Genomic DNA, 20,794 nt, shown 5'->3' with positions numbered 1-20,794 from the left:
TTAGTTTTAAAAAGATCATTATAAAAAAGCATCAGGATGTTTGCTTTAATTTTTTTTAGTTTGTGTTACTATAAAGTTACTGATTTAAAATATTATGAAAGCACCTGGATGTTTGCCTTAACTGTTGTGTGTGTGTGTAAAAGAGAGATAATCTATAATTTTTTTTCCACATGTAAAAAGTGACTAGAGAGCCTTCTAAAGAAGACATAATTTTTAAATTACTGTAGCAATGCCCACTTTTCTTGGTCTGGTTTTATACTTAATTAAAAATTATTATATTTAATTTATTACTAGCATTATTTGCCCTAGAAAAGCCTTGGAACAAAGTGTTTGTCACTCTCTATGTTATCAAGGCCATAGCCTCAGTGGGATCACTGTTTTTCATTCAAAACATGAAGTCAACTTGATTCCAGTAAAGGTCTCTCATTGAGATCAAGGTAATGTATATGTTGCTTGATTTTCTCCTTTTCCAAGGAATGGTGAAAACTTACTAGAACCAAGTTACCTCCAAGTAGGAGGATGTGGAGGAAGGAGATAGAAACGCTAAGGAGGGGATGATTGCTGGCAACCAAAATTCTCAGTTTTGAAGAACATGCAAAGGAATAATTTGGGAATTGAAGAGAATATTTTCAAAGAAAAGAAAATTTCAGACAGTGCTTAAATGGGTACCTTTTAAAATGGGTATGCCACAAAGAAGCTCTATAGATAACAACAAATTTTTGGTTCATTGTAAATACCTAGTATTTAGATTTTCAATAATTCTATATAGAATGAAAATTTAGCAAGCTGAAATAGCAAAAGAAAAACTAGTCTAATATTATTAAGAATGATCAGAAATTTAATAGCTTTATAATTCCCAGTAAATATCCTCCTAGTGACATGTTTAGTCATTTTTGAAAGATATTCAAATGTTTTTAGTATTTGGCTGGCTGGTTGAACTGTAGGTGAACCCCAACTTTCAAAGATCACTGTAGAAATATTAAAGATAAAATTTTTCATTGATATGGAAACTCAAGGCCATAAAATTCTGTTTTGTTTTCAAGATAAATTGAATTTCTAAAAAGCCCAAAGAATCGGTAACATTGTCCAGGTTTTTAAATGTGTATATATCTTTTTATTTATGTTCTAAATACATGTGATGGGAAGCAAACATTTCTAATACACTGTAGTAAGATAGTACTCTTGCAAGGTATATTTCTAAGAGATTACCCACAGAAAAAAATTTATACAGCCATAATTACAACATAAAACCCCACTGTGTGTGTGCAGATGTCCTTATAAAAAGTCTGTTAGCACTTTTACTTTACAAAACTCTATTTTTTGGAACATGTACTTACATGGCATGTCTCTGGACATACTCTTGGAAAATCACTTCAGAATATTGCCACATAAAGAAACAGGGAGAAGTTTTTGTTTTGCGAACAAATCTTATGAACCATTTGGAAGTAACTCACATTTTGACTATAAAGAACAAAAAATGTTTAGACTGTTTATTCTTCATGAGTTTTAATGTTTAGAAATGGAAGCTTTCTTCAAAAGTATAGACCACTATGATACTTATTAAAATGAATTTTAATTCAGAGTTTCAAATAGCCATTAAAATTTAGATGAGAAATTACAATCATCCATTTTATGCGGGTAAGTTGGAGTTAATGATTCTTAGCTATTATTGTATATCCTCTTTTTAGATGTCTGAATATAAAGTATTTAGGCAAAGTACATTCAAATACATAGTTCATATCCCTTAGTGCCATCAGGGAGATATCAAAATGCTTCAAATAGAATAAATTCAAGAAACAAGTGATTTTGAAAGGGAAAAATAGGAAATATTTGATGTTTGAATATGTACCTTTTGGGATAAATCCTCCTTACTACATATGGAAAGCTAGGGATATCTTTATTAGTAAATATGACTGATCACTGAATTTTTATTGATGTTTTGAGCACTTTCAAGAAATTTTAAAAACATCTATACTTATAGAAATCCATGCACTCTAGCTAGATCTATTAAGCAGATGTTACATAAAATTTTTATTTTGGACTTGCATGTTTTAAGACATCACTGTTGAAAGACAATGAGATAAAATAATGACCGTGACCGTGGATGAACTTTGCCATTATCTAGACAGAGTCCATATGGAGCTCACATTTATCCTGTGCCAGGAACCGTTCCAGGTGCATCCTTCATAGGATGTCTTCTCTGTCATTGCAGTTGGTGGCCTGCCTAGTGCCTGTATGAACAGTGGGATGGAGGTAGGGAGAGGCAGGTAGGGAAGTAAAACTGGAGAAAGATGGAGCGGGGGGTGGGGGAGGGAAAAGGAGAGAGAAGAAGAGACAGGGATAGAGTGAGAATGAATGGACAAGTAGGAACTTTCATTCCTCTGGATGAATTCTTCCATTTCCTCTGGATGAATGACTGTCACAGAAAGGCATTGGTGGGACTTGAGCCATCTTGCTTGGCCTACCTAGAAAGGCCAAACTCTTAGCCAGGGCCAGCAGGAGCAGGCTGGCATCTTGAGGAACTACTTGGGCCTTGGAAGGGACAGAGAAGTGTTGGGCAGGAGCCCTGTTTCTTCTGTTAGGGAACCGTGCAGGGTGAAACCCTCCTGGCTCCTAGAAGAAACCACATAAGTGTCCCAGCATTTGGACACCAGCTGCAGAAGGGACAGTGATGGCCACTAGACATTAACCAAAGAAGTACAAAAACCAACAAAGAGAAATGCTACAACGTTCACTTGTGAATAAATAGATCTACCTTCCCCCTCCTGCTTCAGTCTTCCTTCCTGCCTTCAACCTAGGAGGAGTAGGAGGGAAGCTGGTAGAGAGCAGACAACACTCTCTGCCTCTTGCCAAGCCCTGGAGCCAGGAGCCAGCTACCGTACTTAGGGAGAGAGCTTAGAGATAGATGTTAGATCAAAGCTGTATTTGGACTAGACTGTTTTAATAACCAAAAGCCACCAAAAAGGCATGGGATCTGAATTATTAAGGGAGGGATTTGGCTTTATGGCAGTTGAAAACAGTTACTGGAAGAAATAAAATAGTTTCATGTTTATAACCAAATGAAAGATACTTCTCAAAAACATCGATTCCGTAACTCAGGTTCATATTATCAATCACACGTACTTGATGTATGTTAGCTTGGAAACTTATCACCAACTGGGACTTCCCTGGCAGTCCAGTTGTTAAAGAACTGTCTATCATTTAGTAATGCTGAAAATTGCAGTCACTTCAATACAGAATTGTATCAAATAGAATGTCACCTATCTAAGATTTGATCTTTAAAACCATTTGTAATGATTTCTTCATTTATTGGGCCTGAGGACAAGGATTACAGGAAACGCATCTCTGAGCTAACATGCAATGAGAGACAAGACTGGAAAGGGAACTGGCTTACTTGTAAATAAACCTGAAAAATATATGGCCTCCAATGTTTATTGTGTCTGTTCTAACAGATTCGTGAAGAAACCAAATGCCATGAGGTTTTCGTAAAAGGAAATGGAGAATGCGTGCATCATCTTCATTAAACAATCTGAAAGAATAAACAACTTCATGAAGTTAAAAGCTCATCTGAGAAACAGAAATAATGTTAGATCTTTGGGGGATATTTCATTGTTTGACCATCTCAATGAGAACATATTTATAGTATTGAATTACCTTAGGCACTTTATTTTTCTGAATTATTTACCATTCTTTTCTTATTATTAAAAAGCAGAGATGGCCACATTGTCAACAAACTGTGTCTTCAAAGTCTTTGTGAACTCCATTGGCATGTGGCAGATCACCAGCCACAGTAGATGCAGTTTGGTGTTACGATGGTCTGGCTGTAGTTATCCTTAACTGGTATATAAATATGGTGTGTTTCAGATAAAGTAAAAAATGTGGTGGATTTACTATTCGAAACATTATAAACACAAGATGTGTTATTTGATTATGTAACAAATAGTTTTCCTATCCATTGGGTTTTGGTTTCCATAATCTTACTCACCCAAGACTAACTTTCCCACTTTGGAAGTAGTGTAGGTCCTACAATGATAAAACAATGTTGTGGATGAATTTTCCTGAACTGAACTATGCGCTTATCTTCTATCTGATCCCACTTAGTCTATAAAGTGTGAGTTGCTCAGTCTAAAGTGTGAGTCACTTAGTTGTGTCTGACTCTTTTTGACCCCATGGACTGCAGCCTGCCAGCCTCCTCTGTCCTTGGAATTTTCTGGGCAAGAATACTGGAGTGGGTTGCCATTTGCCTTCTCCAGGGGATCTTCCTGACCCAGGGATTGAACCCGGGTCTCCCACATTGCAGGCAGGTTCTTTACTGTCTGAGTCACGAGGGAAGCCCAAGAATACTGGAATGGGTAGCCTATCCCTTCTCCAGGGGATCTGCCTGACCCAGGAATCAAACTGGGGTCTCCTACATTGCAGGTGGATTTTTTACCAGCAGAGCTACCAGGGAAGCCCCATGCTTCCTTTATCAAAACTGACATGGCTTGAATTTCATCTTTTGGGGATGCATTATTTTTTCCAGAAGAAATCTATAATAAGGGTCAGAGTATCATTTTCCTCCAAACATCTTATTGCCTTTAACAGTACCTTCTGGAGATAATTTCAAGAAACTCATATTGATACTTATGGATTGCTGGGCACTTCTTTAATCACCTTTTAAATATAACGAGAGAACTCAGTGAGGTTACCCCATTTAAGATCCCATTTCAGAGGCAGAAAGTGGTTAAGTGACATCCTCAGGTCTCATTAGCAGTAGAGCCAGACCTGGGTTTGTCTGTCTCATAGTTTAGAGCCGGTTTGGCTCCAGGGTATGTCTTCTAAGCTTCTACACACGATACTTTTGGGTTAAGTGTAGCTTGAACAGCTGGTTAAGACGAAATGAAGGACCTAAACAGACCATGGTGGAAAGATTGTTGTGGCCCCGTAAACCAAACTTACTTCTTCTGTTCTGACATTAAGTATGTTATAATTTAAATTAGTGTCAGATCATTTTATTTGTAGCTTTTATTTCTGGAACAAATAATTTAGGAAATGAAATAGAAATAGACTAGAAACTTTGATAATTCTGTCTTCTGAAGAACAGATTACATTTTTTTTTTTCTGATCAGATTTCCCATGTCTTCTTAACAAATACGACTTGCTCCTTTATTTTTATTTTTGGCTGCACCAAGCAGCTTGCAGAATCTTAGTTCCCTGACCAGGGATTGAACCTGGGACCACGGCAGTGAAAGCACCAAGTCCTAACCACTGGCCATCAGGGAACTCCCATGCTACTTTATTTTGAAGCAAAAATTTCTAGCAGTAAGACCATGCTTGAGAATTTTGTCATATAGTTTAGGGCACATTGCGGTGGGAACTGAGTTCCGACTTCACCTCCTCCACGGCTCACTCACTTCCTGCTCCATATGTGATTACTCCTGCTCCTTCAGCTCAGGCCCTCTGCAACTGTTTCTTAGATGACTAGCTGGGCATTTTAACTGTCTCTCTGCTTAGGGTTTCACATTCCTCAGGTTCATGCTACAGTGAGCTGCCGGAGAGACTTTTCTAAATCACTTGCTATACCACTGCTTAAAATACTTCAAAGTCTTCCCATCATAGTCATCAAAATAACCATAATGTTAAAAAAAAAATCTTCTGTAGATTTAAGTGCTTTATATATTATATCATTCACAATATCCTTAACTATCCTTTAAAAAAAAAAAAAAAGATGAGAAAACTGAACCTTAGAGAAGTTAGGTGAGTAACTTAAGGTGGTAGAGCAGGTTCAGGCATCCAGGATGGAGGCCAGTGAGGCGCCAAAGCACAGGCTCTGAAGGGCCGCTGGGACTCTCTATATCACTGCAACATGGTGTATAGACACCGGGACTCTCTATATCACTGCGACATGGTGTATAGACACCGGGACTCTCTATATCACTGCAACATGATTTATAGACACCGGGACTCTCTATATCACTGCAACATGATTTATAGACACCAGTATGTATTAAGTGTGAGTTCTTATAAAATCAGCCATATTGATGACACCCTGCACCTCTTTTGCCCTTCTTTTCATTTTGCTTTTCTCTTCAATTTAACTTGCCTAAAAATAATGCACTGAATGAATTTTATATGAGGCATTTCATGAACCTCTCCAAGAATTTTGTCTTTGTTAATCCCTGTTAGAGCTGGTACTTCATCAGTGGCCTTATTTACATTTTTTTCCCCATAAAACACTGATTTTTTTTAAAAATTAAAGAATTCATTTATTTTGAGAACCTATCTCCAGTATTTTTCCTTATTGGCTTTCCAAAGGAGTAGTTCATCTATTTCAGTATTGAAATAGAATCAAGAAAATAGTCCAGGACATGCCAGAAACATGTTCTTTAATTTAACTTCACAGCAAAACTCCTCCTCCACATAGTTTGTTCTAATATTATTTCTACCAGTTTCCTAGTTCTTTTTTCTTTACATCTTCAACAATATTTGCTGATAAAAATACATCTTGGTTTGTTGCCCCTATTGTATTATTTTAAACAATTTTTAAATGCATCCATGAGGAGCTTTCTAAACATTATGGTTTGGTTTAATTCTGTCATGTTTTACATTGAGTACTGCCTGACTTCAGCCATTGTTGAAAAAACAAATTTGGAAGTTTTTGATGCTTAGTTATTATATATCTTCTTAGTCCTGACTACTTCACACTAAGTAATATCATATAGCACAATAAGACAAAGTTCCTCTCTAACAACAGTGGATATAAATCCATATTCTAAATAGTGTTCTTAGTAATTCTGAATATTTTACCTACCTGTCACATATGATTAAATAATAATTGTGTTTAATCTCACTCCATGGCTGATGAAGAGTTTCTAAAGGAATATAGAGGAGGGTCAACTCTTTTTCTCTTATGGCTGAAATGTAAGTGTTATTTTTAATCAATAGTTGCCTTTCAGGAATATTTTAAAACTTGTGCCATTTTGTGAGAGTTAAAACTATTGCTAGATAATAACATGGAAATTCATTGAATCAAGCACCATAAAACATAATATACTACAAAAGAAGGAACATATGAGGAAGCTTCTTTCCCCTCTGCCATGCTAGGAGGTGAACCTATTCAGTGGGGTCACGTCAAGTACTGTATGAAATTCCTAACTGTCCGGACCAGACTGGACACAGGGTACTGATGTCAATCCATGATGGTAAAGAATCTGCCTGCAGTGCAGGAGGCTCAGGTTTGAACCCTGGGTTGGGAAGCTCCCCTGGAGAAGGGAATGGCAACCCACTCAAGTATTCTTGCCTGGAGAATTCCATGGACAGAGCAGTCTGGCCGGCGGTAGTTCATGGCATTGCAAAGAGTCAGACACTACTGAGCGAGTCACATTTTCATTTTCCAAACATTAGAGCTCCTTTTCATTTTGTAGTTGAAAATAAATGTACATGGAAGTTCTGGTTGGCTTGGCAGATATGGAGGGGAGCCTTCCAGGCACAGGGCGCTGCGGGGACAAGGCTCTAGGACTGAAGCACGCTTGGCATGCTCAAGGAACTGTGAAGATGCCAGTTGCGGCTGACACCATTTCCATGAGAAATGGCTCTGAGAAGTCCAGTCTTTCCCAGTGATAAAAGTGAAGAACTCTCTCTCCTGGGAACGCTGACCATGTGGTTATTTTCCCATCTTTAAATGATTAACACACTTGTCCCAGAGAACAACTCTAAGCTATCATCTTCCTGTTTCATTTTCATCCAGCCTACTGGCCATTCTTTAGAAAACTTTATTTAAATGAATAATTACTACCACCTCTTATGTAGATGTTTGGTTAAACATTGTATTAATCTTTTCCCTCCTCTGAAATTGATTCTCCCAGTGAGATAAGAAGAATTTAAGAAGTGTTAAAGAGAATTTGATGTATAGATCCTATTTATTTTGACATCAATGTCAGACCTAGAGCAGATAGTTTTACTATATTTTCAATTTCATTTCTTCCTCAAAAAAGAGATGATTTTATTTAGATGTTATTTGGAAACTGACCCACTGAAAAGATGAAAGCATTTTAATGCTAGTTACCACTTACGGTATAGCTTTAAACAGATTTTTCTGAGCCTGTTTCCTCATCTGTAAAATGGCATACTATGTAATGGAATTGCTGTTTTTACAGAAAAAAAAAAAAAAATGTCACCAGTTTTACAGGTGAGGCATCTGGAGAGCCAAGCAATCAGTTAATAATATGTCTTGTGATAATTTTGAAATGTTCTATGTTAAGATCATATTTGATACATAGTGATCATGCAGTAAAGGAGTCCGTCATTGTTATTATAATTCTAGTTAGAGGAGGAAGTAACTGTCTTCTGGGCTTCCTTAGTGCCTCAGTGGTAAAGAATCCACCTGCGATGCAGGAGACCTGGATTCCATCCCTGGACTCCATCCCTGGAGAAGGAAATGGCAACCCATTTCAGTATTCTTGCCTAGGAAATCTCTTGGACAGAGGAGCCTGGCGGGCTATAGTCTGTGGGGTCACAAAGAGTCAGATGCGACTTAGTGACTAAACAACAACAAACTGTCTTCTACACAAATTTTTTTTTTTTTTTCAGAAATTAAGAAAAGCAGTCCAGTCCCTTTTTTCCAGATACCTAATGAAAGTTAAGAGCACAAAAGCTAAATAAACTATTTGTGATGATTATTTTACCGAGGGAAAAATTTCAGTTTTAATAAGATGCAACATTTCACAAAATGTATGCAGCTATCAATTATGAATCGAGATTGCTTTCTTATGTAGTTTACTCAGGTTGAGGCAGTAAATCCTTAAGTTATATGTTTTACAAGGCCAAATAAAATAATTATCCCACTTAAAAATAGTACACTTTTTTTTTTTTATTGGACTATAGTTGATTTACAATGTTGTGTTAATTTTTCCTGAGTACAGATTTTTAAAAGGAAAATACCTCAAGCCATGAAGAATTAGTCACTTATAGTGCTGTTGAGCTCTGTTTAGAGTAAGTCAACTCTGACTCTTTCAATCATCTTAGTCTCTGCGCCTCGGTTTTCTCATTTATCAAATGGGGATAGTGTTAGCTCTGAGCATTGTTTTCAGGGTTGGAAATCGCACGTGCAAATTACTTAAAACACAGGAAACATTCAGGTGTTTTAAAAAAATTACTACTACCACATCTGTGGTTATCCCAATTTTATTTAACCAACCTTTATAAAATTGAAGGGTTATCTGCTGTCTTCCATGCAATGCTTTTTGAGATCCGGATCTCTGTCCTAAGAAGGGGCTTCTGCGGTCCTCGGGGTCTCTCCTTGTGAGATGGCATGTAATGGTTTCAGAATGTGGCCTTATGCTCACTGAGTAAGCCACTGCCCTTTCACTGGAAGCAGCATATGGAAACCATCACGAAGAGAAGGAATCATTTCAAGTGCTTTGAAAATATAAAAGAAAAATAAATTGTTCCCTGGTAAGTAAATATAGGACACTGATCTCTGAATAGTCAGGAAAACTCTGTGCCAGGGCCTTTAGGGGAAGGCTAATGAGCCTTTCAATCCCTCCCCAGCCTCCACCTCCACAACCCTTGTCTGCTAAATTAGAAGACGTTATTACTATATAAGGCTGCTTTTTCTAAGTAAATGATAATAGTTACACTCTTGATGTTTTTAGCTTTTCAAACAGTGGAGAGTTATTTTCATCAGTCAAGATGAAGCTAAAATGAAAAATAGTTTGTGAAAAGCTTAGGCTTTGGGAGTCAGATACGACCATAACAGTCACCTTTATTTTTATTTCTTTCATGAAAAGCATAACATTTTCCATGGGATGGTGCTCAGCATAACTGATATTAGGTTGAATTGCGTAAATATTATATTACATATATTGGCTGCTGCAGAGAGTCAAAACGCAGTGATCCATTTTCAGGGCTCCAATCTTTTGGCCGCCTGCCTGCCAGATGGGGAAATGTTGATCAGAACAGTTTCATCCTGAGGCAGAGCTGCAATCTGAGAGAGGAAGCCCGTTGTTGTCTGCTTCCTCCGAGCCAAAATGGCCATGCGGCTTCATGATGAGTGAGTTACCAAGGGCTTCCTTCAGCTGCGGGCGCTGGGCTGAGGGTAGACGTGAATTCAATTAAGGACCCCATTATGATAGTTATTACATTCTGTTCTTCATTACCGTCAGCTACTCTTACTCTCAGCTTCTTTTTTTTATTTGAGAAGGAAAATCCCTACTTCACGGCCCCCATTCTCTTCTCATTCTTTATCTAGTTCTTTTTACGTCTCTTTCCCCCTATAGCTTCCTAAGCAAATTAAGACACCAAATCTGATATCGCCTATCTGCATAAGAAAAAGGAATAATATCGAGTGTGTGTGTGTGTGTGTGTGTGTGTGTGTGTCTGAAAGAGAGAGAAAGAGACAGAGAGAGAGCACAAAAGAGAAAGCTGTGTATAAGTCTCTCTTCCTTAATTGATTTTCATGGAAAGGTAACAACATGCTGGATTTTTCAATTCAGAGCTGAACTAGTATGAACTAGGTTGGAGAATTACTTTCCAGGAGTGTGTTTCCATGGTCCAGTCCTTCACTCCGAGAAACTCCTTTTCAAGGTTTTAGGTCCTTTGCCTCCTATCGTTGTCTCTGGTCTGAGCAGCTTGCTTCGTCCTGGGAGGCGGTTCTCATTTTCTCCTGAACATGACATGTTTATTCTTCTCCCAGGTCTCTGTGACTTTGACCTTGATCTTTTCTGCAATGGAATGTTTCTCTGTATTTATTTCTCCCAGTCCATAAAAGGTATGCAATAAAGACTATTATTTTTTACCTGATTAATAACGATTCTCCTTTTTCATTTAGTAAGGGATAAAATCACTTTCAGTCGAAAACAAGGACTTATTGTTTGAGGAAGTTCATGAGTTTTGTCAGAAGCTTTAAGGATAAATGTTTTGAATGATAAAGGTAAATGAATTGAAGTTCAGAATCTGTATCAAAGGCAAGTGGGAGCCAGGAGACGATTCTGCTGCAGGATTAAAGAGGGTAAAGGGCAGGCAGAAGGGGTCTGTGGTGCAGGTTAGCACAGCATGTAACAAGGGCATTCTTCCTTTAGAAGTACTCACGTTACTATCAAACCACAGCTCTTACTCAGACCCCAGGGTCCTGGAGCCAAGGTAGCAAAGGGTGGCTTCAGATCACAGTATGCCTTCTTATTTTGTACTTAACAAGCAAATATTACTATTCTGATGGAGCTAATGGCTGTGATATAGAGGCCTGTTGCTCATTGGTATCTCTGGTTTAAAAATTTGCATTTTCCATGCTTATTGTCACCTTTGCTCTTTGAAAGCAGGAGCCTAGCTCTTGTATCTCCTAAAACAGGGCTCTTTAATGTGGATAACATACATACATGTGTAACTAGGGACTTAAATGCACCATGTACTTACTGAAAAGTTGTTGAATAAATGGATGGATGAGTAGATGTGTATCTTCTATTCTGTAGTGTGAGGTAGCAACTACTGGAAAGCCTGATTTTGCTGAAGCTTTATCTGGTGTTTTTTTAAATGAGCAGTTTGTTTAAAGAGTGATTATAAGGGTCATATATATGCTTTGTAAGTGTGTGTGTTCCTATTGATTTGATATTATCTAGTAACCAGATGCCAATTTAAGAGGTTCAGTGAAAAGATCATTGACCGAACTGGAAATCAGGAGACCTGAATTTTAGGCACTGGTCTAACTTGAGTTTACTCTGCTACCTCAACTAAAACTCTCTGACTCCCCATTTCTCTACTTATAAAGGGAAAGATTTATTGATAGAACACATAAAGTGCCTTATAGCTAGAATCTACTTCAAATCAAGAAGATAATAGATGAACGAAAACACCCATGAATGGTCATATTTCCTCTGTTAATGTGAAAAAATAAAGCAGTGTTTTCTGCAAAAAGGCAATTCTTTATAAGGCATTTCTATGGGACTGAAAGTCTCATTTCACCAAATCATAATTTGTAGGATATATGTGTTATAAACAAATAAGCAAAAAATCTCAAATGACATTGATTTAATGTGCTTTTTTGCTATATTTTACTTTTTTAATAATGAAAATTGTATTGCAGTGAGTTACTACTGAATTCAGCATTTTCTAATGTTTTTTTAATAAACGCTTTATTCTTTCCCTTTCTTTATTACTTTTCTAAATAAAAAGATAGTTCACTATCATACATGAATGTAATCAACTATTTTAAAAGTATCACTAAGAATTCGTGGATTTAAATAGAACTGATGTTTTTATAAATCTAATTTCTTTTTTCAAACTCTGGATCTGACATGATTAAGAGCCTTTAAGTTTGTTTTTCTTACCCTACTAGAAACTCCAGGTAGAGATTAGGTAGAGATTATCTCACAGAGTAAAACCACTCATTCTGACCTCACTGGACTTCTATGACAAATTCTAATTTGATGGAGAAGAGGGAATGTGTTTGATACTCTTCATCTATTCTTTAAACCCCTCTCATTTGGGTAAACTGTGTCAAAGAAAAACAAGAGACAGTCCTTGGTAAACCTGGCCTTGATTAGTTTACTTCCACATCTCAAAGTGCAGTATTTTGAATCCAATCATAGTTCCTCCCCACAGATGGATTAAACTCTATATTAAAAAAAAAATTAAAATAGCTAGAACTGAAAATGGCTTTTATTTTTAGGTTATAAAAATGACATATTGTCATTGTTAAAATATTCAAATATTACTGAAAAGGATAAAAATAAAGTAAAAATTATACCATCCAGAAATAGCACAGTATTAACGTTTTGGTGATATTTTCCTTAGTTCCCTCTTTCTCTTCACACATGCCAACTTACAATCACACCTACATTCAATTCCCTGTAAATGAAATGGTACTAAATGTATTCTCTTATTAAACACACAACATGAACATCTTTCTGTGTCAGTGAGTCCCGATTTACATCATCTTTTTAGTAACTGCATAGTGTTACATGTATGGATTGGCCATAATTTCTGTAACCCATCCCCTACTGAACATATAAGTTATTTATAATTTTCCACTCAAATGAATACTTTGCATATATAAAATATGTTTGTGTACTTATCTGATCATTTCTATAGAATTAATCCCTAAAAGTAAGATTACTACTCTGAGAATATGCTATATATTTTTTTGGTGAAAATGAAGACTATCTGAATTAATTTGGGGTCAACTATTATATATAAGGAGAAAATTTCTAATCATGTACATGTCACTCATTAGTATGCTGCTGCTGCTACTGCTGCTGCTGCTAAGTCGCTTCAGTTGTGTCCGACTCTGTGCAACCCCATAGACAGCAGCCCACCAGGCTCCCCTGTCCCTGGGATTCTCCAGGCAAGAACACTGGAGTGGGTTGCCATTTCCTTCTCCAATGTATGAAAATGAAAAGTGAAAGTGAAGTCACTCAGTTGTGTCCAACTCTTAGCGACCCCATGGACTGAGCCCACCAGGCTCCTCTGTCCATGGGATTTTCCAGGCAAGAGTACTGGAATGGGGTGCCATTGCCTTCTCCGCATTAGTATGCTAGTCAGTACAATTCCTTTTGGCAGATAAATATGTAAATGTCAAGGTCATACAATCTAGGTAACATACTTTCACTTCAAAACACTTAAAAAGGACACCTTATCTTTGACAAAGGAGGCAAGAATATACAATGGATTAAAGACAATCTCTTTAACAAGTGGTGCTGGGAAAACTGGTCAACCACTTGTAAAAGAATGAAACTAGAACACTTTCTAACACCATACACAAAAATAAACTCAAAATGGATTAAAGATCTAAACGTAAGATCAGAAACTATAAAACTCCTAGAGGAGAACATAGGCAAAACACTCTCTGACATACATCACAGCAGGATCCTCTATGACCCACCTCCCAGAATATTGGAAATAAAAGCAAAAATAAACAAATGGGACCTAATTAACCTTAAAAGCTTCTGCACATCAAAGGAAACTATCAGCAAGGTGAAAAGACAGCCTTCAGAATGGGAGAAAATAATAGCAAATGAAGCAACTGACAAACAACTAATCTCAAAAATATACAAGCAACTCCTACAGCTCAACTCCAGAAAAATAAATGACCCAATCAAAAAATGGGCCAAAGAACTAAATAGACATTTCTCCAAAGAAGACATACAGATGGCTAACAAACACATGAAAAGATGCTCAACATCACTCATTATCAGAGAAATGCAAATCAAGACCACTATGAGGTACCATTTCACACCAGTCAGAATGGCTGAGATCCAAAAGTCTACAAATAATAAATGTTGGAGAGGGTGTGGAGAAAAGGGAACCCTCTTACACTGTTGGTGGGAATGCAAACTAGTACAGCCACTATGGAGAACAGTGTGGAGATTCCTTAAAAAACTGGAAATAGAACTGCCGTATGATCCAGCAATCCCACTGCTGGGCATACACACTGAGGAAACCAGAAGGGAAAGAGACACGTGTACCCCAATGTTCATCGCAGCACTGTTTATAATAGCCAGGACATGGAAGCAACCTAGATGTCCATCAGCAAATGAATGGATAAGAAAGCTGTGGTACATATACACAATGGAGTATTACTCAGCCATTAAAAAGAATTCATTTGAATCCATTCTAATGAGGTGGATGAAACTGGAGCCTATTATACAGAGTGAAGTAAGCCAGAAGGAAAAACACCAATACAGTATACTAACACATATATATGGAATTTAGAAAGATGATAACAATAACCCTGTGTACGAGACAGCAAAAGAGACACTGATGTATGGAATAGTCTTATGGACTCTGTGGGAGAGGGAGAGGGTGGGAAGATTTGGGAGAATGGCATTGAAACATGTAAAATATCATGTATGAAACGAGTCGCCAGTCCAGGTTCAATGCATGATACTGGATGCTTGGGGCTAGTGCACTGGGACGACCCAGAGGGATGGTATGGGGAGGGAGGAGGGAGGAGGGTTCAGGATGGGGAGCACATGTATACCTGTGATGGATTCATTTTGATATTTGGCAAAACTAATACAATTATGTAAAGTTTAAAAATAAAATAAAATTACAAAAAAAAACACTTAAAAGCATTGATCGTGATTGGTAATTTCTAAAATGTCTTAAAAGAAAACTGAGAGGGAAAAAAATTCCCACATGTTCCAGTTCTATTAAATTTCTAGATTGTTTCAGGATAAAAATTTTGCATAAAGATGATCAGTGTTTAAAAGTAATGAACAAGACGGTATTAGTGTCCAGGGGATGAGGGTTTGCAGCTTTCCATGTAATTATCAAGATGTCATTGTCAGATAAATCAGATTTTTAAAAACTTACTTTAAAGAAATAAGGTCTTTGAAAGATATGTGAAAGTAGGTTTTATACATGATAAAGCCATATTATAAAAGTATTGTTATAAATATCATTTTAGTATTGTTTTCTTTAAAGTGATAGGGTAGGTTTAAGAGAAGCCTTTCTTTTCAGAAACACCTCATTGAAATTTAGGTTTTAGAATTTTTTTTTTTGAGGGATGTTTAATTTATAAACTGTATTGCAAAACCTGTATTTAGTTTTTATGAAGGACTGGTCCTGAAGCTGAAGCTCCAATACTTTGATCTTCTGATGGGAAGAGCTGAGTCATTTGAAAAGACCCTGATGCTGGGAAAGATTGAGGGCAAGAGGAGAAGGGGACGACAGGGGATGAGATGATCGGGTCAATGTGTGACAAGTGCTGTGGAGAGGTGTGCTCTGGCCCTCCCTTCTCATACATAGTCGGGGATGGCAAGGCCTGGAGGCAGCGCAGTTTAAGCCCCTGAAGTTATTACAGCTCTCCAGCTTCGTACATAGGAACCCCTGCACTCTTAGGAGAAAGGCAACTTTGTCCTGAGTTCTTCTGGAAAGAGTGGTTGAAGGGGTGGACATGGGTGGATTATGGGCCACATCCATCCTCAGGAAGGCTGCTGTTGAAAGATGTGAGTGAACTTGTCCCTGTGCATGGAGGAGCAGCTAGCAAACTTCCAATTATTAGTGTCCCTGGGGGCATCGAAATCATACTCATATCTGTGTGATTTACAGAGAGCACAGCCTGGGTGCTTATCTCTGACTCCTCCTAGAAGTTGTTATCTGTAACCAAAAAGTATCTGTTGTTGTTCAGTTGCTCAGTCATGTCTGACTCTTCGCAACCCCATGGAATGCAGCACACCAGGCTTCCCTGTCTTTCACTATCTCCCGGACTTTGCTCAAACACACGTCCATTGAGTTGATGATGCCATCTAACCATCTCATCCTCTGTTACCCCCTTTTCCTCCTGCCCTCAATCTTTCCCAGCATCAGAGTCTTTTCCAGTAAGTTGGTGCTTTGCATTATGTGGCTGAAGTATTGGAGCTTCAGCTTCAGGATCAGTCCTTCCAATGAATATTCAGGGTTGATTTTCTTTCAGATTAACTGGTTTGATCTCCTTGTAGTCCAAGGGACTCTCAAGAGTCTTCTCTAGCACCACAGTTAAAACATCAATTCTTTGGCACTCAGCTTTCTTTATGGTCCAACTCTCACATCTGTACATGACTACTGGAAAAACCATAGCTTTGACTATATGGACCTTTGCCAGCAAAATACTATCTGTAAACTAAAATAGTTGACCAACCTAGACAGCATATTAAAAAACAGAGACATTATTTTGCCAACAAGGTCTGTCTAGTCAAGGCTATGGTTTTTCCAGTAGCCGTGTATGGATGTGAGAGTTGGATTTTAAAGAGGCTGAGTGCCGAATAATTGATGCTTTTGAACTCTGATGTTGGAGAAGACTCTTGAGAGTCCCTTGGACTGCAAGGAGATCAATCCAGTCCATCCTAAAGGAAATCAGTCTTGATATTCATTGTAAGGACTGATGTTGAAGCTGAAACTCCAGTATTTTGGCCACCTAATGCAAAGAGCTGACTCATTTGAAAAGACCCTGATGCTGGGAAAGATTGAAGGCAGGAGGAGAAGGGGACAACAGAGGATGAGATGGTTGGATGGCATCACCAACTCGATGGGCATGAGTTTGGGTAAACTCCAGAAGTTGGTGATGGACAGGGAGGCCTGGCGTGCTGCAGTCCTTGGGGTTGCAAAGAGTAGAACACAACTGAGCAACTGAACTGAACTGAACTGAATAGAAAGGGAAAGACTAGAGATCTCTTCAAGAAAATTAGAGATACCAAGGGAACTTTTCATGCAAGGATGGGCACAATAAAGGACAGAAATGATATAGATCTAACAGAAGCAGAAGATATTAAGAAGAGGTGGCAAGAATACACAGAAGAACTGTACAAAAAGATCTTCAAGACCCAGATAACTACGATGGTGTGATCACTCACCTAGAGCCAGACATCCTGGAATGTGAAGTCAACTGGACCTTAGATAGCAACACTATGAACAAAGCTAGTGGAGGTGATGGAATTCCAGTTGAGCTATTTCAAATCCTGAAAGATGATGCTATGAAAGTGCTGCACTCAATGTGCCAGCAAACTTGGAAGACTCAGCAGTGGCCACAGGACTGGAAAAGGTCAGTTTTCATTCCAATCCCAAAGAAAGGCAATGCCAAAGAATGTTTAAACTACTGCAGAATTGCACTCATCTCACATGCTAGCAAAGTAATGCTCAAAATCCTCCAAGCCAGACTACAACAGTATGTGAACCATGAACTTCCAGGTGTTCAAGCTGGATTTAGAAAAGGCAGAGGAACCGGAGATTAAATTGCCAACATCTGTTGGATCATCAAAAAAGCAAGAGAGTTCCAGAAAAACATCTACTTCTGCTTTATTAACTACGCCAAAGCCTTTGACTGTGTGGACTTTATTAACTACGCCAAAGCCTTTGACTGGAAAATTCTTAAAGAGATGGGAATACCAGACCATCCGACCTGCTTCCTGAGAAATCTGTATGCAGGTCAAGAAGCAAGAATTAGAACTGGACATAGAACAACAGTTTCCATATTGGGAAAGGAGTGTATTGTCAAGGCTATATACTGTCACCCTGTTTATTTAACTTCTATGCAGAGTACATCATGAGAAATACTGAGCTGGATGAAGCACAAGCTTGAATCAAGATTGCCGGGAGAAATATCAATAACCTCAGATATGCAGATGACACCACCCTTATGGCAGAAAGCAAAGAAGAACTAAAGAGCCTCTTGATGAAAGTGAAAGATGAGGCTTAAAACTCAACATTCAGAAAACTAAGATCAGGGCATCTGGTCCCATCACTTCATGGCAAATAGATAGGGAAACAATGGAAACAGTGAGAGACTTTAATTTTGGGGGCTCCAAAATCACTGCAGATGGTGACTGCAGCCATGAAATTAAAAGATGCTTGCTCCTTGGAAGAAAAGCTATGACCATCCAACCTAGACAGCATATTAAAAAGCAGAGACATTACTTTGCCAACAAAGGTCCATCTAGTCAAAGCTATGGTTTTTCCACTAGCCATGTATGGATGTAGAGGTGGACTATAAAGAAAGCTGAGTGCTGAAGAATTGATGCTTTTGAACTATGGTGTTGGAGAAGACTCTTGAGAGTCTCTTGGACTGCAAGGAGATCCAACCAGTCTATCCTAAAGCAGATTAGTCCTGAATATTTATTGGAGGGACTGATGCTGAAGCTGAAGCTCCAATACTTTGGCCACCTGATGCGAAGAACTGACTCATTTCAAAAGACCCTGATGCTGGGAAAGATTGAAGGCTGGAGGAGAAGGGGATGACAGATGATGAGATGATTGGATGGCATCACCAACTTGATGGATATGAGTTTGAGTAAGCTCTGAAATTGGTGATGGACAGAGAAGCCTGGTGTGCTGCAGTCCATGGGGTCACAAAGAGTCGGACACAACTGAGTGACTGAACTGAGCCAGTTTATTATAAAAGATATTATAAAGGAGACAGATGGACAGCCAGATACAGAGGTATGTAGGAGAAAGTCATGAAGACTCCTGAGTGTAGCAACGTCTGTTCCTTATTGGATATAGGGCTCAGCACCTTCTCGAGTGTTGTGCTCATCAACCCAGAAGTTCAAATCTTGTTCTTCAAGATTTTATAGAGCTTAAAATGCAACACCTCCTCTTTCCCTTCCCGAGGTCAATGGGTGGGGCTGAAATTTCCTAATCACTTGGTCTTTCTAGTGACCAGCCTCATCCTGAGGGTATCCAGGAGTCCTGCTTTCAGTCACCTCATTATACAAACCCAGGTGTGCTCAAAAAGATTCCTTATGAATAATGAAAGCCACCCCTCACTCAGGAAATTCCAGGGGTTTAAGGAGTTTTGTGCCAGGTATTACCAACAAAGACAAAATATATTTGTTATACCACAAATATGCTAAATTCTGGGATAAATGAGACATTGTCTTTACTCTTAAGAAAGGCAAACCTCCATGGAAGAGGCAGATTTATAACTATTAAGAAGGTGACAAGGTTTTAAAGAGAAGAATATATACTGTATTATAAAATAAAAACCATGAATAAATTAGTTCTGCATAGTAGCATCAAGGAACTATACAGAGGAATCACTATTCAAACTGGACCCTGAACTGGGTAAAGTCGTTCCAGGCCTAGGGAACACCTTGCACATGCGCACTAAAGCATGCACGAGCATGGCATGGTGAACAGACAGCAAGCCACTGCAGAGGCTCGTATCTTCTGAGAAATTGTTCTGTTTCAGTGCTATAATGATCTCTTTTATGAGTACTGGATAAATCTCAGTGAAGTATGTGTTAGACAGAATTCAATCAGATACTATCAATCTGATATTTTGGCCTTCTTTCTTTTATTGTTCTTTCCTTTATGTATGCATAAAAGTTCACTGGTCACTATAATAACATTTGAAATTTTATACTCATTTTCTATGGTTTGCATGAAACACTTGTGTCAGACTCAAGTCTTTGTAAGAAAGGCTATAATGAAGGTCTTCACATCTCACCATCATGGAAAGAGTGAAAAGATACCAAATTTTAGACTCTCTTGAACTTATTAACTGAGAAACTGAGAAGAACCAGGGATTAAAAGTCACTGTCTTCTTCCTTTCAAACGCATCATCTTGTTTATTATAAACACTTTCTTTCGAATTCTCATTAAAGATTTTTAAACAGGGGACTGGCATGATCTAGAGCATGCTTAGAAAGATGACTGACAGTAATGTGGAGATGGGTTGAAAGGTGGAGCTTGGAGGAGGGAGAATAATAGGAAGGAGGTGGTTAGAATATTCCAGTGGCTTCGTCAGTGAAGAATCCACATGCAATGCAGGAGACCTAGGTTTGATCCCTGGTTTGGGAAGATCCCTGGACAAGGAAATGGTAACCCACCCAAGTGTTCTTGCCAAGGAAATCCCATGGACAGAGGAGCGTGGCGGGCTACAGTCCATGGGGTCACAAGAGTCGGACAGATTTAGTGACTAAACCACCTCCACCAATGACAAATAAATAATGAGACTCTAGATTAGGCTGAGGGCACTGGGGCTGAAAAATAAGAAACACAGATATATTAAAAATATATAGCTGTGGATGGCAAGAATAGGAGAAGAGTGGACTGTAGTTGGAGGTTTTATCTTGGAAGACAAAGGGATGGATGTAGCATTTATGAGAAAAGAAAATAAATTTCATTCTAAATAAATTGAATTTGGACATCCAGAAGTTGCTGTGTAGTGAAGAGTTAAGAGTATAAGTCCGACTTGGGAAAGTTACCAGTACTAGAGTTCATCTGGGGAAATGGCTGAAACACATGAAGCAAGAAGCAAAGAGGATACAGGACAGAATCTTGGAGAAGATCAGCATACAGAGTTTGGACAGAGAAAACGAAGTTAAAAGAGGTCACAAGAGAGACA

At 38.3% G+C, this 20,794-nt stretch overlaps 1 protein-coding gene, 1 long non-coding RNA gene and 1 other non-coding gene across 4 annotated transcripts in view; 1 reads left to right on the top strand and 2 right to left on the bottom strand.

Annotated features, from left to right (window-relative positions):
* Positions 1 to 20,794, bottom strand: part of LOC113893995 — a 371,757-nt gene that overhangs the window by 12,114 nt on the left and 338,849 nt on the right. Inside the window, exons 8-10 of the long non-coding RNA XR_003511423.1 lie at positions 9,176 to 10,069; positions 3,395 to 3,529; positions 2,148 to 2,281 (exon numbers count right to left, since the gene is read on the bottom strand). This is a non-coding gene — a long non-coding RNA (uncharacterized LOC113893995). The remainder of the gene's footprint in view (positions 1 to 2,147; positions 2,282 to 3,394; positions 3,530 to 9,175; positions 10,070 to 20,794) is intronic.
* SYNPO2 (synaptopodin 2) overlaps positions 1 to 20,794 on the top strand; it is a 204,167-nt gene that overhangs the window by 2,287 nt on the left and 181,086 nt on the right. The gene's annotated exons all lie outside the window — the stretch shown is intronic.
* TRNAE-UUC lies at positions 5,190 to 5,261 on the bottom strand. The gene has a single exon. It is a non-coding gene; the product is annotated as a tRNA-Glu (tRNA).

The sequence above is a fragment of the Bos indicus x Bos taurus genome, chromosome 6 (genome assembly GCF_003369695.1).
Source record: "Bos indicus x Bos taurus breed Angus x Brahman F1 hybrid chromosome 6, Bos_hybrid_MaternalHap_v2.0, whole genome shotgun sequence".
NCBI lineage: Eukaryota > Metazoa > Chordata > Mammalia > Artiodactyla > Bovidae > Bos > Bos indicus x Bos taurus.
This window is presented reverse-complemented; position numbering and strand designations above follow the sequence as displayed.